Genomic DNA, 15,081 nt, shown 5'->3' on the forward strand with positions numbered 1-15,081 from the left:
AAGACATGGCCACACGAATATTCTGCCTGTGTGTTGTGACTTCAAGAGAACAGAGGAGTGCCTTTTTCTAAGAGTTGTGGAGCCTCCTGGGGCTCAGGGGGCAGAGAGCAATTTGTTTTCTTCTCAGGAAGCAACTGGACAGTTGGTGGTCAGTTTTATGAAGTTAGCTCATCCCCCAGCCCTTGGTTTGTGCTCTTTCTAGGCTGTAAAATAAAGACATGCTGGAGTAGTTGTCCCATGCCTCTGGAACCCAGTTTCCTTTTATTCTAGTTTCTGAAAATAGCTTTCTATTTCTCTAATACCTCACCCTTCTTGTAATTCTACTATTCACCTTTTCCTTTAAAAAACAAAAACAAAAACAAAAAACCACAGGCTACTGAGCAACACCAAAGCAAAGCAAAAGCACTCAACAGTACCTAGTAAGTCCCGGCTTCAGGCCAGATGGGCTTCCAGGACATTTTTTGTAAAGTATTTATTTATCTTCTCACTTCATTTCCCTCTTCCACTCTAGTAGCTCTTGTAACTCATTGCCACCCATTCCAAGCTTTGGATGTTAAATAAATCCACATTTCATACAGAATGGAAGCATCTCTGTGGCCAAGTTCCCTCCTTTTTCCACCCCATCAAGGAACTTATTTATATAGTTAAAGATTTATTTATTGTGTATACAGTGTTCTGCCTGCATATATGCCTGCAGGCCAGAAGAGGGCACCAGATCTCATGACAGATGGTTGTGAGCCACCACGTGGTTTCTGGGAATTGAACTCAGGACCTCTGGAAGAGCAGCCAGTGCTCTTAACTGCTGAGCCATCTCTCCAGCCCAAGGAATGGATTTATTAATATCTCTTGTTGGGAAATATTATTTTAAGGTGTGTTACTTCTGTTTATGTTGCATTTGTTCAACTCTGTGAAGCTGTGTTACTGTGCCTGTCTAAAACACCTGATGGTCTAAAAAAGAACTGAATGGCCAATAGCAAGACAGGAGAAAGGATAGGTGGGGCTAGCAGGCAGAGAATATACAGAGGGAGAAATCTGGGGGAGGGGGCACTCTTTTTATGAGGCTACAGTTACCCTGATACCCAAACCACACAAAGATGAAACAAAGAAAGAGAATTACAGACCAATCTCCCTCATGAATATTGATGCAAAAATACTCAACAAAATATTTGCAAACCGAATCCAAGAATACGTCAAAAAAATTATCCACCATGACCAAGTAGGCTTCATCCCAGGGATGCAAGGATGTTTCAACATACGAAAGTCTGTCAATGTAATACACCATATAAACAAACTGAAAGGAAAAACCCACATGATCATCTCATTAGATGCTTAAAAAGCCTTTGAAAAAATCCAACACCCCTTCATAATAAATTTTTTTAGAGAGATCAGGAATACAAGGAACATACCTAAACATAATAAAGGCAATTTACAGCAGGCCAGCAGCTACCATCAAATTAAATGGAGAGAAACTCAAAGCAATTCCACTAAAATCAGGACAAGACAAGGCTGTCCACTCTCCCCATATTTATTCAATATAGTACTTGAAGTTCTAGCTAGAGCAATAAGACAACAAAAGGAGATCAAAGAGATAAAAATTGGAAAGGAAGAAGTCAAAAATTCTACCAGGGAACTCCTACATCTGATAAACTCCTTCAGTAAAGTGGCAGGATACAAGATCAACTCAAAAAAAAAAAAAAAAAGTAGCCCTCCTATATACAAATGATAAAAGGGCTAAGAAAGAAATCAGAGAAACATCACCCTTTACAATAGCCACAAATAATATAAAATACCTTGGGGTAACACGTAACTAAACAAGTGAAGGAGCTGTATGATAAGAACTTTTAAGTCTCTGAAGAAATTGAATATATCAGAAAATGGAAAGATCTCCCATGCTTATGGATAGGTAGGATTAACATAGTAAAAATGGCAATCTTACCAAAAGCAATCTACAGATTCAATGCAATCCCCATCAAAATACCAACACAATTCTTTACAAACTTGGAAAGAACAGTACTCATTTTCATATGGAAAAACAAAAAAACCAGGATAGCTATATAAAAACCGACATACGGACCAATGGAATCAAATTGAAGACCCTGACATTAATCCCCACACATATGAACACCTGATTTTTGACAAAGAAATCAAAACCATACAATGGAAAAAAGAAAGTATCTTCAACAAATGGTGCTGGCATAACTGGATGTCAACATGCAGAAGATTGCAAATAAATCCATATCTGTCACCGTGCACAAAACTCAAATCCAAGTGGATCAAAGACCTCAACATAAACCCAGTTACACTGAACTTGATAGAAGAGAAAGTAGAAAGTACTCTTGAACGCATTGGCACCAGAGATCACTTCCTAAACATAACACCAGTAGCACAGACACTGAGAGCAACAATTAATAAATGGAACCTCTTGAAACTGAGAAACTTTTATAGGGTGAAAGACACAGTCAATAAGACAAAAAGACAGCCTACAGAATGGAAAAAAAAATCTTCACCAACCCCACATCTGACAGAGAACTGATCTCCAAAGTATATAAAGAACTCAAGAAACTAGACATCAAAATACTGAACAATCCAATTAAAAAATGGGCTACAGAGCTAAACAGAGAATTCTCAAAAGAAGAATCTCTAATGGCTGAAAGTCATTTAAGGAAATGCTCAACATTCTTAGTCATCAGAGAAATGCAAATCAAAACGACTCTGAGATACCACCTTACACCTGTCAGAATGGCTATGATCAAAAACACTAATGACAGTCTATGTTAGAGAGAATGTGGAGCAAAGGGAACACTCCTCCACTGTTGGTGGGAGTGCAAACTTGTACAATCACTGTGGAAATCAGTGTGGCGGTTTCTCAGAAAATTGGGAATAGATCTACCTCAAGACCAAGCCATACCACTCTTGGGCATATACCCAAGGAATGCTCAACCACACCACAAAGATACATGCTCAACTATGTTCATAGCAGCGTTATTCGTAATAGCCAGAACCTGGAAAAAACCTACATGCCCGTCAACTGAAGAATGGATTAAGAAAATGTGGTACATATACACAATGGAGTACTATTCAGCAGAGAAAAACAATGACATCATGATGTTTGCAGGCAAATGGATGAAACTAGAAAATATCATCCTGGGTGAAGTAACCCAGACTCAGAAGGACAAACATGGTATGTACTCACTCATAAGTGGGTACTAGACATAAAGCAAAGGACAATCAGACTGCAACCCACAGGTCCAGGGAGGCTACCTAGCAGGGGAGACCCTAGGATGACTGTGGCTTATAATAACTTTTGGTTTTGCCCTATCACTGGGCGAGCCTCAGTTGAAACATATCGCTGTTAGGATAAGAATTTGTACCGTATCAAGCTGATGAAAGAATATGCTGGCTGTACTTTCAGGAGGGGAGGCTAAAATCTTTTTAGATTATGGATTAGCCTATAGAAAAATGTCTGTCGTAAATCAAACAGTGAAGGGGAAGATGAACAGGAACATCACTTCCACAACTTAAGTAAAACATAGCACTCTGAACAGATGAAGATAGGTTTCTTCTGTATCCCAGAATATAATCAATATTTATATGTATAATTCAGCTATTATTTGGCTCAAAAGGGCTTATTGGGAAATGTTATCATTTTTGCTATTTTCTACATCGAAAATATTTTCCAGTTTCAAACAACCCTGGACTTTTGAATTATAACCTGTTTTTATGTTCAAAAGGAAAAAAGAAAAAAGAAATCTGGGGGGAAAGAGATCTAGAAGCTAGAGAAGGAGGTGGACTCCAGGGGCCAGCCACCCAGCTACACAGCAAGCCACAGAATAAGACTAAGATTTACAGAAGAGAACGAGAAAAGCCCAGAGGCAAAAGGTAAACAGGATAAATTAAGATAAATAAAGCTGGCAGAAACTAAGCCAAACTAAGGCCGGGCATTTATAATTAAGTATAAGCCTTGTGTGTGATTTACTTGGGAGGTGGGTGGCGGCCCCTGCAAAAAGAGTAAAAAATCGAACAGCGACAATCTCTGCCTCCTTTCCTAGTTCATGTAGTCTCAGACAGAAATTCCCTTTCAGGGGGCTGAATCTATTCTGTTCACTTGGGCTCTGGGTCAGTGCATGTGAGTTGCCAGGTTTCAATTCAGTAACTCTGAGGAGGAACCTGAAGTAAGTCTATCTGTCCATCCATCCTTCTTTCCTTCCCTGCCTCCCTTTCCTTCCAACAGGGTCTCACTATGACACCCAGGATGGTCTCAAACTTGTAATCCCACCTCTTCAAGTGCCAGGACCCCACTCGCTGAGGTCACAGGCATGCTCCACCCAGCCAGCTTCAGAAGCTGGGCCTCTCGGGCTGTTGACAGTGCAGCCACAGAGCACACTTGTGGGAGAAGTTGCTGGATCCCTCTTGTCTCCTTCTGCTCTTCCAAAGATCATTTCTTTTTGCTTTGTTTTTAAATTTTCCTTGCTTTCTTCAGCATATAAAACACTCAAATTTCTATGACCTCTAAACAGCAAAAGCCCTTTCCAAAATCCTTTCTTCTTAAGTCATCCATCTGTTTTACACCTCACCTTCTGTATTGATTTTCTATTGCTGTATTGCAAATTACAATAGAGCTTAGCAGCTCAAGACCCTTGACATGACCGTGGACCCAGAGTCCGGGCAGGCCCGAGCTAAGTATTCTGACTTGGTGCATCACAAAACCACAACCCATATATCAGGGCAGAAGTCATCTCTGAGGGTGACTGAGGACACTCATCACTTTCTGGAGCATATTCTGTTCCTTGGAGGCTGTTGGGACTGCGGGCCTAGCTGTTGTCTAAAAGTCTTCAGCAGCCATTTGCCACGTGGATCTCTTTCTAGAGCAGCTCCAGATGTGGCAGCTGGCTCCCACCAGAATGAACCAGCTGAGCAAGAAATGGCAAACAGGATGGGATCAAGACCTTTTTTTTTTAAGATTTAATTTTTTACGTGTGTGTGTGTGTGTGTGTGTGTGTGTGTGTGTGTGTGTGTGTGTGTGCGCGCGCATGTGCGCTCGCTGATACCACACTGAGCATGTGGAGGCAGAAGCTAGCTCTGGTGTCATTGGTCCTCTGCCTTTCACCTTGTTGGAGACAGGGTCTCTTTCTTGTTTACTGCTGCCGACACCAGGCTAGCTGATCCACAGACTTTTGGGGATACTCCCATCTCCACCCTCCTCTCACCATAGGAGCGCTGGGATTACACACTACCACATCCAGCTCTACTGCATTCGGGGGATTCAAACTCAAGTCTCTCTCTCTCTCTCTTTTTTTTTAAAGATTTATTGCCAGGTGGTGGCGGCGGCGGCGGCGGCGGCGGCGGCGGCGGCGGGCGGCGGCGGCGGCGGCGGCGGCGGCGGCGGCGGCGGCGGCGGCGGCGCACGCCTTTAATCCCAGCACTCGCGAGGCAGAGGCAGGCGGATCTCTGTGAGTTCGAGGCTAGCCTGGTCTACAAAGGAAGTTCCAGGAAAGGCGCAAAGCTACACAGAGAAACCCTGTCTCAAAAAAACAAAAAAAAAAAAAAAAAAGATTTATTTATTTAATGTACATTGGGGTTTTGCCTGCATGTATATCTGTATGAGATTCCTCTGGAATTGGAGTTACAGACAGTTGTGAACTGCTATGTGTATGCTGGGAATTAAATGCAGGTCCTTTGAAAGAGCAGCCAGTGCTCTTAATTGCTGGGCCATCTCCCCAGCCCCCTTCTGCTAATATCACACTTGTTACCAGCTGCTTGCCTTTCTTCTTACAGTGGTGTTTCCATGCTGTCGAGCACAAGGAAAACGGGAACTGATTGAAAATCTGAAAGGTAAATGTCTTCTGGGTAAAGTTTATTATCATAACCACTAATATTACACCTTTTCATTTTATTTGTCACAGATCCCCTGCATGTGCACTTCCTATTTCTTGGTTATATTGCAAGAAGGCCTTCAGATGAATATCTTTTAGATTAATGGGGTATGTAATTATACAGGAATAAAACATAATATCTGTATGAGCTTTATATATAGATCGTATGTGGTGAAACTAGTCTATTTGCAAGTCAATACTCTAGGACTTAAATATGCATAAATTACAAATGTCTTCCTTAATACATGCCATTTTCTTGAGTTATATTTTCTTACTTCAATATCATTGCATTCTCAAAAATTGTGTAGAATTATGCATAATCATGAAGTAGAAATACAAAAAGTACCAGTGGTTTTTACTGCCAATATTATGACATTTAGTAGTTAGATCATGAGAAATTGTATCTCTTGGCATAGTCATAACTTGTCCTTTATTCCCCCTCCTACACAAGTCGTGGTAGTTTGAATGTAACCGCCCGTCCCCCAATCTCATAGGGAGTGGCGCTCTAAGTGGATGTGGCTGTGTTGAAGTGAGTATGAAGGGGCGGGCTTTGAGGTTTCCTATGCTCAGGATACCACCCAGTGTCTCAGTCGCAAGATGTAGGACTCTCAGCTACTCCAGCACTATATCTGCCTGCATGCTGCCATGCTTCCCACCTTGATAACGAACTGAACCTCTGAACTGTAAGCTGCCACCTCAATTAAATGTTTTCTTTGTAAGAGTTGCCATGGTCATGGTGTCTCTTCACAGCAACAGAAACCCTAACTAAGACAGTAGCTGTCATTAGATATTCGACCCCTTGTCCTAACAAAGCAATGACTAAACCCACTGACAGCCCTGTCTGCAAGTGAGGTATTAGTCCCGACTAACAAGGCAAATAGTATTTGAAACACCTTCATGGAGAACACTCTTAGGAGCTCCTCATTAGCCCTGATAGATGTGAAGACAGACACACGAGAAAAACAAATAAGCAAGTATGGGCAATCCATTAGAAGTTCCCAGGTTAAAAAAAAAAAAACAAAACTGTGGAAGAAACAGTTTCCAATAGGGCTAAGGTTTGCTTATTCATTTATCTGAAGTCAAGGCTGGTAATCCCACTGGTCCCAAGAAAGGTGATAAATGTTTTCCTACATGTAGAAAGAGCCATAGGTAGAGCCTTTGCGAATGGGCTGATTCCCGCTGTTCCTAAGTCGAGACAAATAGGGTTCTGCTGGTTTATTGCTGGCAGGTCATGTGCCCTGAGTTGTGTCCTGATAATAGAGACAGATTTAAGGTACTGATGGGTGGTGCATATATTTAAGGAAGAGAATCAAAGGACCTGAGCACAGGATCTAATGTTAGCCTCTATCAAAAGTCAGGTTTGAGGGCTGGAGATGTAGATCAGTGTTAGAGCATTTTCCTAGCATGAGCAAGGCATTTCACACACACACACACACACACACACACACACACACATTTGGTACAGCATGTCTTTGAGATCACTAGAAATCAGACTACACAGCACTTCTTTATTGGATTCTACAAAGATCTCTTTTATGTTTTCCCTTGGTGTGATTCTTTTAGCTCCAACTGATTTAATCAGAATTTTTTTAGGACTCTCTTGATTCTATCCATCTCGATCAGTTTTCACGGTTGTTGGAAAACATGGTTTCCGTCATCAATGCTTCTGCTTCTGCTTTACTTTCCTAGGCCTGGTTGACCTGCTTGTGTCACTGGCTGGATCTCGCTCCAACTTGTGGCCGGCTTTTATCTTAGCTCTTGCCTAACAGTCTGTGGAAACCTTGATCTACCTCACTTCACAAGTTGAGAGATGCATTAGACAGCAGGAGAGGTTCCGTTCGCCCTGTGACCTGTCTCCTGAAATGCTTTCACTTGTGGGCTGTTTAGCTGAAGCTGCCTAACAGCCTTGGATTACAACCTTCAAGAAAGCAAGCTATGGACAAATAGACAATAAACGTTCTTCCTCGCCTCCTAGCCTTCCCATTTGTAGCATGAATAATGAGTCTTCGTAGGAGAAAGTGCTTAATCTGCCAAACAAATCCAAGCTGAAGCATGCTCTTAAAACTAATTTGGAGTTATTTCATAAAAATAAATATGGAACGACACCCCTACTAATTGTAGATTAAAATCCAGGAAAGAAAAAAAAAATCTCAATATAATCCCTCTAGTAATTAATGATCATACTTATGTCTGGGTGTTTTATTTGTTCGTTTTGTGATTTTCAGGTTTGTTGCAGCTAAGAGATAAAATTGTTCATACCGCCGGGCGGTGGTGGCGCACGCCTTTAATCCCAGCACTTGGGAGGCAGAGCCAGGCGGATCTCTGTGAGTTCGAGGCCAGCCTGGTCTCCAAAGCGAGTTCCAGGAAAGGCGCAAAGCTACACAGAGAAACCCTGTCTCGAAAAACCAAAAAAAAAAAAAAAAAATGTTCATACCAGCATTAAGGAAGTATATACTACATATTAGTGTTATATGTTTTAACTTTGATTATTGCTGATATTTAGTACATATATAGTTTTTTTCAATTTTGATGGATTATTGTATTTCAGAAACAGTGTGTTTAGCATGATTAAATTAATTGAAACAAAGAAGAACACATAACAAAAACTTGCTCTTGCAATTTGATAAAATTTATTTTAAAAATAAAATGGATTGCTGGATGGTGGTGGTGCATGCCTTTAATCCCAGCACTCAGGAGACAAAGGCAGGCAGATCTCTGTGAGTTCAAGGCCAGCCTGGTCTACAGATCGAGTTCCAGGACAGCCAGAGCTATACACTGAGAAACCCTGTCTTGAAAAACCAATAAATAAATAAATAAATAAATAAATAAATAAATAAATAAATAAATAAATGGATTAGTATCATATTGGTGCAAATGATATTTAGTCAGGAATGTCTTAGTTTGCTGTTGGGCCTGTTATCCCTGTCTGTGATGGTATTGGAAGCTACATGCACAGCTGGACCAAACAGGACAAACAATACTTCACTGTTAGCTAACCTTTGGCTTCAACCCTAATGTAAAATCTAAAGAGGTGGGTGAAAAATGTAGACTGCATTCTTTTGTTGGTATTTTTTTGTTTTTCAAGACAGGGTTTCTCTGTGTAGCTTTGGAGCCTGTCCTAGATCTTGCTCTGTAGACCAGGCTGGCCTGGAACTCACAGAGATCTGCTCGCCTCTGCCTGCCAAGTGCTTTAATTAAAGGCGTTCGACATCACCATTCAGCTTTAGAATGTATTCTTAAGTCTAAGGACACATGGACCTTTATTGAAAGCAAACCAAATTCCCAAGGGGAATAAGGACTTATCATATAGTTTATAAAAGTAAATAAACAGACCTTTTTATATTTCCTAAACAGTAACAATAAGATTTCTGAGAACTATGCAGCATTAAATTTATATTTAGTGAACACTCTAAGTATGTAATTATGGCCCTTTAAGTATATAAAGTAAAATGTAATAAACTGAAAATGTAATACATAATATATAGAGTACTGATTATTATCAATTTGTTTTTAATTTTTCTCAAATCCTGAGACCTACAGGCCTTCCACTGTAGATTATTGGTCTGTTAAAACTCCAGCAGAGGGGCTGGAGAGATGGCTCAGTGGTTAAGAGCACAGACTGCTCTTTCAGAGGACTGGGGTTCAATTCCCAGCAACGACATGGCAGCTCCCAGCTGGCTATAATTCCAAGATTGGACACAGACACGCATGCAGGCTAAACACCAATGCACATAAAATAAAAACAAATAAATTAAAAACTCCAGCAGAAGATACTTTGTTAATACTTATTTGTGTACATCTTCAAAAACAGTTCTGAATCCCAGCACTCGGGAGGCAGAGCCAGGCGGATCTCTGTGAGTTCGAGGCCAGCCTGGACTACCAAGTGAGTTCCAGGAAAGGCGCAAAGCTACACAGAGAAACCCTGTCTCGAAAAACAAAAACAAACAAAAAAAAAAAACAATTCTGAAAATGATACTTTGTCCTGCTGCAACACCCAAGACCTGTGCCTGTTAAATTCACATTCTACCAATGAGCTACACACCCAACTCTATTCTTTGGATAAACTGTGAGTCAAATGTTTCCCTGAGAAAAAAATGAAGTATGAAGCTAGAAGAGGTACAAATCTTCCTCCACATGCTAATCGGTTGTGTGTATTGTCACTGTCTCAACATGCCAGAGAAAACTAAACTTAGTAGGGAAAACGACAGCTTGATCTCCAGCCCCACAAAAGAAGACAAAAGGGAATTAGAGGTGTTTTAGTTCAGTTTCATCAGTGTTGGTCCATCATGGCGGTGAACATGTGGCAGGAGCAGAGCCTTCGCAACCAGGACACAGAGGGACTCCTGAGTTTTCCAGCTTTGTCCTTTCTCTGCTTCCATCCCTGTAGGCGCTGGCCCCTTGAAATCAGGGGTCCAGCACTGCTACTGTGGGATGCCACCCTGGTTCCTTCCCTTATGCGTGAAAATGGAGGCAGTTGGCACAGCCTGGATGTGCAGAATGAACCAGGTGAGATGGTGGACCTGGAGTTGTGGAAATGGACAACCAGAACTGGCATCATTGGTGCCAAGGCAGGGAGGCCCACTCAGGAGAGCATGACTGAGGTTGATAAGGTTTCAAGGATGCTTAACAGGCCAGTGTTTTAAAAAAATGCTGTAGGTGTGGACATTGAAGGATGGATGAGTCAAAAAAGACTCTATTCTTCTGTTGGCCAACGTCATGGTATCAGGACTTGACTGGAAAGAATTATTACCATGAAAAATATTTCTAATTCTAGTGAAACACTGAAAATTAAATTCTCACCAGGTGGTGGTGGCCACGCGCCTTTAATCCCATCACTCAGGAGGCAGAGCCAGGCAGATCTCTGTGAGTTCGAGGCCAGCCTGGTCTACAGAGCAAGATCTAGGACAGGCACCAAAACTACACAGAGAAACCCTATCTCGAAAAAAAACAAAACAAACAAACAAAAAATTAGATTCTCTAAGAACCAGAGTAGACATCCGTAAGTTTTTCAAAAAGAAAAAAATAAATATTCATGTCTTTTTTATTTTATCTGTAGGAGTGTTTTGTCTGCATGTGTATCTGTGAACCACATGCATGGCTAGTGTCCACAGAGGCCAGAAGAGGACAGTGGATCCTTTGAAACTGGAGTTACAGATGGTTGTGGGCCACCGTGTGGATACTGGGAGTCAAACCCAGGTCCTCTGGAACAGCAGCCAGTACTCTTAACTGTCCAGCCAACTCTCCAGCCCCTCTTTTTAAGTTTTTTTTTTTAACAGTTATTTATGTATGTGTGCTTGCACGTACATGTGTGTGTGCACATACCACGGCCCAAGTGCAGAGGTCAGAAGACAACTTGTGGGAGTCAGTTCTCTCCTTCCACCAAGTGCATATATAGGGTCAAACTCAAGTCTTTTGGCTTGGTAGCAAGTGCCTTTACCTACACTGAGCCATCTTGATGGCCTAATATTCATTCTTTCATATTAAATTGTTCCCAACTTAGGCTCCAGACATTTGCCTTTCGGAAGGTGTGGTGGTCTGAATAAGAATGATCCCCATAGGCTCATGTGTTTCGATGCTTATCCCTAGTGAGTGGATCTGTTTGGGAAAAATTAGGAGGTGTGGCCTTGCTGGAGGAAATATGTCACTGGGGGTGGACTTAGAGGTTTCAAAAGCCCGGGCCAGGTCCGGTTTCATTCTCTTTCTCTCTCTCTCTCTGCCTTCAACTTGCAGATCAGAGGATGTGAGCTCTCAGCTGCTGCTCCAGCACCATGCCTGCCTGCCAGCTGCCACACTCCCCAGCACTATATTGGACTCAGCCTCTGACACTGTGAGCAGGCCCCCAATTAAACACTTGGTTTTGTAAGTTGCCGTTGTCATGGTGTCTCTTCACAGCAATAGAACAGTAACTAAGACAGGTTAGGTAAAGTTAGGACTAACCAGCCTTAACTAGATGATCTGAAAATGATTAACGTGCCTACATGAAACGCTGAGGGGGAACAAACTCAAAATAAGAGAGACAGAAACAAAATGATGACCAAGAAGCCAAGCTTGCCTCCTGCCTTCAGTTAGTTTGAGGGCCCAAGTGGAAAGTCGGTGGTTTTTAGCAAAAGCAATTTGTAGGTGCCTGTTACAAAAATACTAAACTGTGTCCTCAAGAAAGAAAGAAAGAAAGAAAAAAGAAAGAAGGAAGGAAGGAAAAGAAAGAAAGAAAGAAAAAGAGAAAGAAAGAGAGAAAGAAAGAAAGGAGAAAGAAAGAAAGAAAAAGAAGGAAAGAAAGAAAATTATTCTAGATAGAAGTTCTCAAGAAACAGGGCCTATGACATGGCTCAGTGGGTACAGGCACTTACAATCTGATAAACTGAGATCCATCTAGGAATCCACATTGTGGAAGGAAAGACCCAACTCTAGAAAGTTGTCTTCCATTTGATCTCGGTGCGTGCACATGCAGGCATGCACACACACTGCAGTAACAGAAGTTCTCAAATACAAGAAGGTATTAAGAGAGCACAAGCATGGTGATTGTAAACCCAAATAAACACAGACTGTATAACACAAGAGTAACAGTTTCTTGTGATGTTCAAATAAACAGCAAATGTAATGTATGATAATGTTAGTAGACAAACCAACAAAGATAAAGTACTAATTATCAGAATGTGCTAAGTCATGAGTATGTGTTCAAATCCAAATATAAACCACAAGTAATGTATGATAATGTTAGTAGACAAACCAACAAAGATAAAGTACTAATTATCAGAATGTGCTAAGTCATGAGTATGTGTTCAAATCCAAATATAAACCATTGTGGTTATTGTTAACTGATTTCCAACAAAGGTGCTGAGGTGATTCAACAAGGAAAAGGATAGTTGTTGTTGCTTTACAGTTATCTATCTATCTATCTATCTATCTATCTATCTATCATCTATCCATCTATCCATCTATCATCCATATCTATCCATCTATCATCCATCCATCTATCATCTATCTATCATTTATCCATCTATCATCTATCCATCTATCATCCATATATGTCTATCATCTATCTATCTATCTATCCATCATCTATCCACCTATCTATCATCTATCCATCTATCATTCATCTATCTGTCTACCTATCTATCTATCTATCTATCTATCTATCTATCTATCTATCTACCTATCTTGTGTCTCTCTCTGTGTGTGCCTATTGTAGGTGGATATGTGCAGTGAGTGGTATGAGGCAGCCGGAGGACAACTTGAAGGAGTCAGTTTTCTACTTCCACGGTGTGAGTCCTCAGGATCAAACTCAGGTCATCGAGACTGGCAAAGAACCTTTCTCCCTGAGTCATCTCACTGGCACAAGGAGGGCGTTTTGTTTTTTCTTCTTCAAGCAATGGTACGGGAACAGTTGGCTGCCCACATCCAGAGCAGTTAGATACTTCATACCCTTCAGGAAAGTCAATTCGAAATGGATTGTAGACAGAAAAGTAAGACTGGAGCCACAAAACCACTGAAAATAGAAAAGAACTTCACCTTATCCATAGAGTAAAGAAAAAAAAACTTAGATAAGACATCAAAAGCACAAATGATAAAAGGGAAGGAAGTGTTAATTTGTATTTCATCAAAATTAAAAACTTATCTTTTAAAGGACACAGAAATAAAGTCAAAAGTAAAGTCACAAATTGGGAAAACATTAATAAATTATATATCTGATAAGAGACTCATACCTAGAATATACAAAAAGCTGTTACAACTTAAGGATAAGAAAACAATGAGACCAGGGCGGCAGTGGTGCACACCTTTAATCCCAGCACTCGGGAGGCAGAGCCAGGCAGATCTCTGTGAGTTCGAGGCCAGCCTGATCTACAGAGCAAGATCCAGGACAGGCACTGAAACTACACAGAGAAACCCTGTCTCAAAAAAATTTTTAAAAAAAATTTAAAGAGAAGAGGGCTGGAGAGATGGCTCAATGGTTAAGAGCACTGGCTGTTCTTCCAGAGGTCCTGAGTTCAATTCCCAGCAACTCCATGGTGGCTCACAACCATCTGTAATGAGATCTGGTGCCCTCTTCTGGCCTGCAGGCATACATGCAGACAGAACACTGTATACATAACAAATAAATAAATCTTTAAATTTTTTTTAAAGAAAGAAAAGAAAAGAAAACAATGGGAAAGCAAATAAGAGCATATATGAATCCCCTATGTGTTCATGAAAGGATGTTCCATATCATGAGTAATTTGGAAAGTAGAGACATAGCAAGTTTGCATTACAGCTCAGCTGGAAAGGTATCCTGGCAGCCAGGAGCCAAGGAATACTGCAAAGTCACACCATACAACAAACCTCACACAAGAGATTTATTGGGAGGAAAAACCAGGATGGTGGCTGCCTCTGCTGGGACAAGAAACAGCAGGGAAGTAAGTAGAAGGCAGGGTTGATTATAGAGTTTCTTGGGGAGAGGGGGTGGAACTTTTCAGGGTGGAGCTTTCCAGGGTGGAGAGTGGTGGGATTTCAAGTCCAGAAGTGGGGCTTTTTACTCTGTAGGGTGGGGGCAGGATCCAACAGTTAGAGTGTTGTGTGGGTGAAACATGGCAGTTAGAGGTCCTCGGGGAAGGGACCTGGCCACTTGTGTGGCTCGAGGGGCTTACAAAGATGATATTTCATACCCACAAGGAGATGGGTGGGCTTGGGATGCAGTTCAGAAGTATAGCACTTACCTGGCATGTAAAAGACCGTGGGTTTGATCTCAGAACTGAGAACAACAAAAATGTCACAAACAATAAGTGGAGAACCTAGAACCTCCATATATTGCTGTAAGTATAGAACCTAGAGCTCCCTCAAGGCTAGGCAAGCACCATAGCATGCTTCATCCCCAGCCCTGTTGGGTGTTTTGTTAATCTGTGTTCATTAGCATTCTGTGATGGCTAGTATTGACTGTTAACTTGATAGGATCTAGGATGCATCGAGAAACTTTTAGATCACAGATGTTGCTGTTGTAGAGGGGACCTACCACACCCCTGGGAAGATTCTCTCAGACCTCATGTTCAGCTGACAGACTTTCAAACACAACAGGGCATCAGGATCGGCTATCTGCCAGCCAGATCCCCGGCACCCTGACTTCTGACCTTATATCTTACCCAGTACCTAGCATATACTAGCCACAAAGCGTACTAGTCCCAAAGCCTGTTCACTTTGTAGTAGGGCTCTGTCGCTAATGCAAGACCCTCTCCTTTAA

The sequence above is a fragment of the Peromyscus californicus genome, unplaced genomic scaffold, assembly GCF_007827085.1.
Source record: "Peromyscus californicus insignis strain IS unplaced genomic scaffold, ASM782708v3 Scaffold_20__1_contigs__length_68692818, whole genome shotgun sequence".
Taxonomy (NCBI): domain Eukaryota; kingdom Metazoa; phylum Chordata; class Mammalia; order Rodentia; family Cricetidae; genus Peromyscus; species Peromyscus californicus.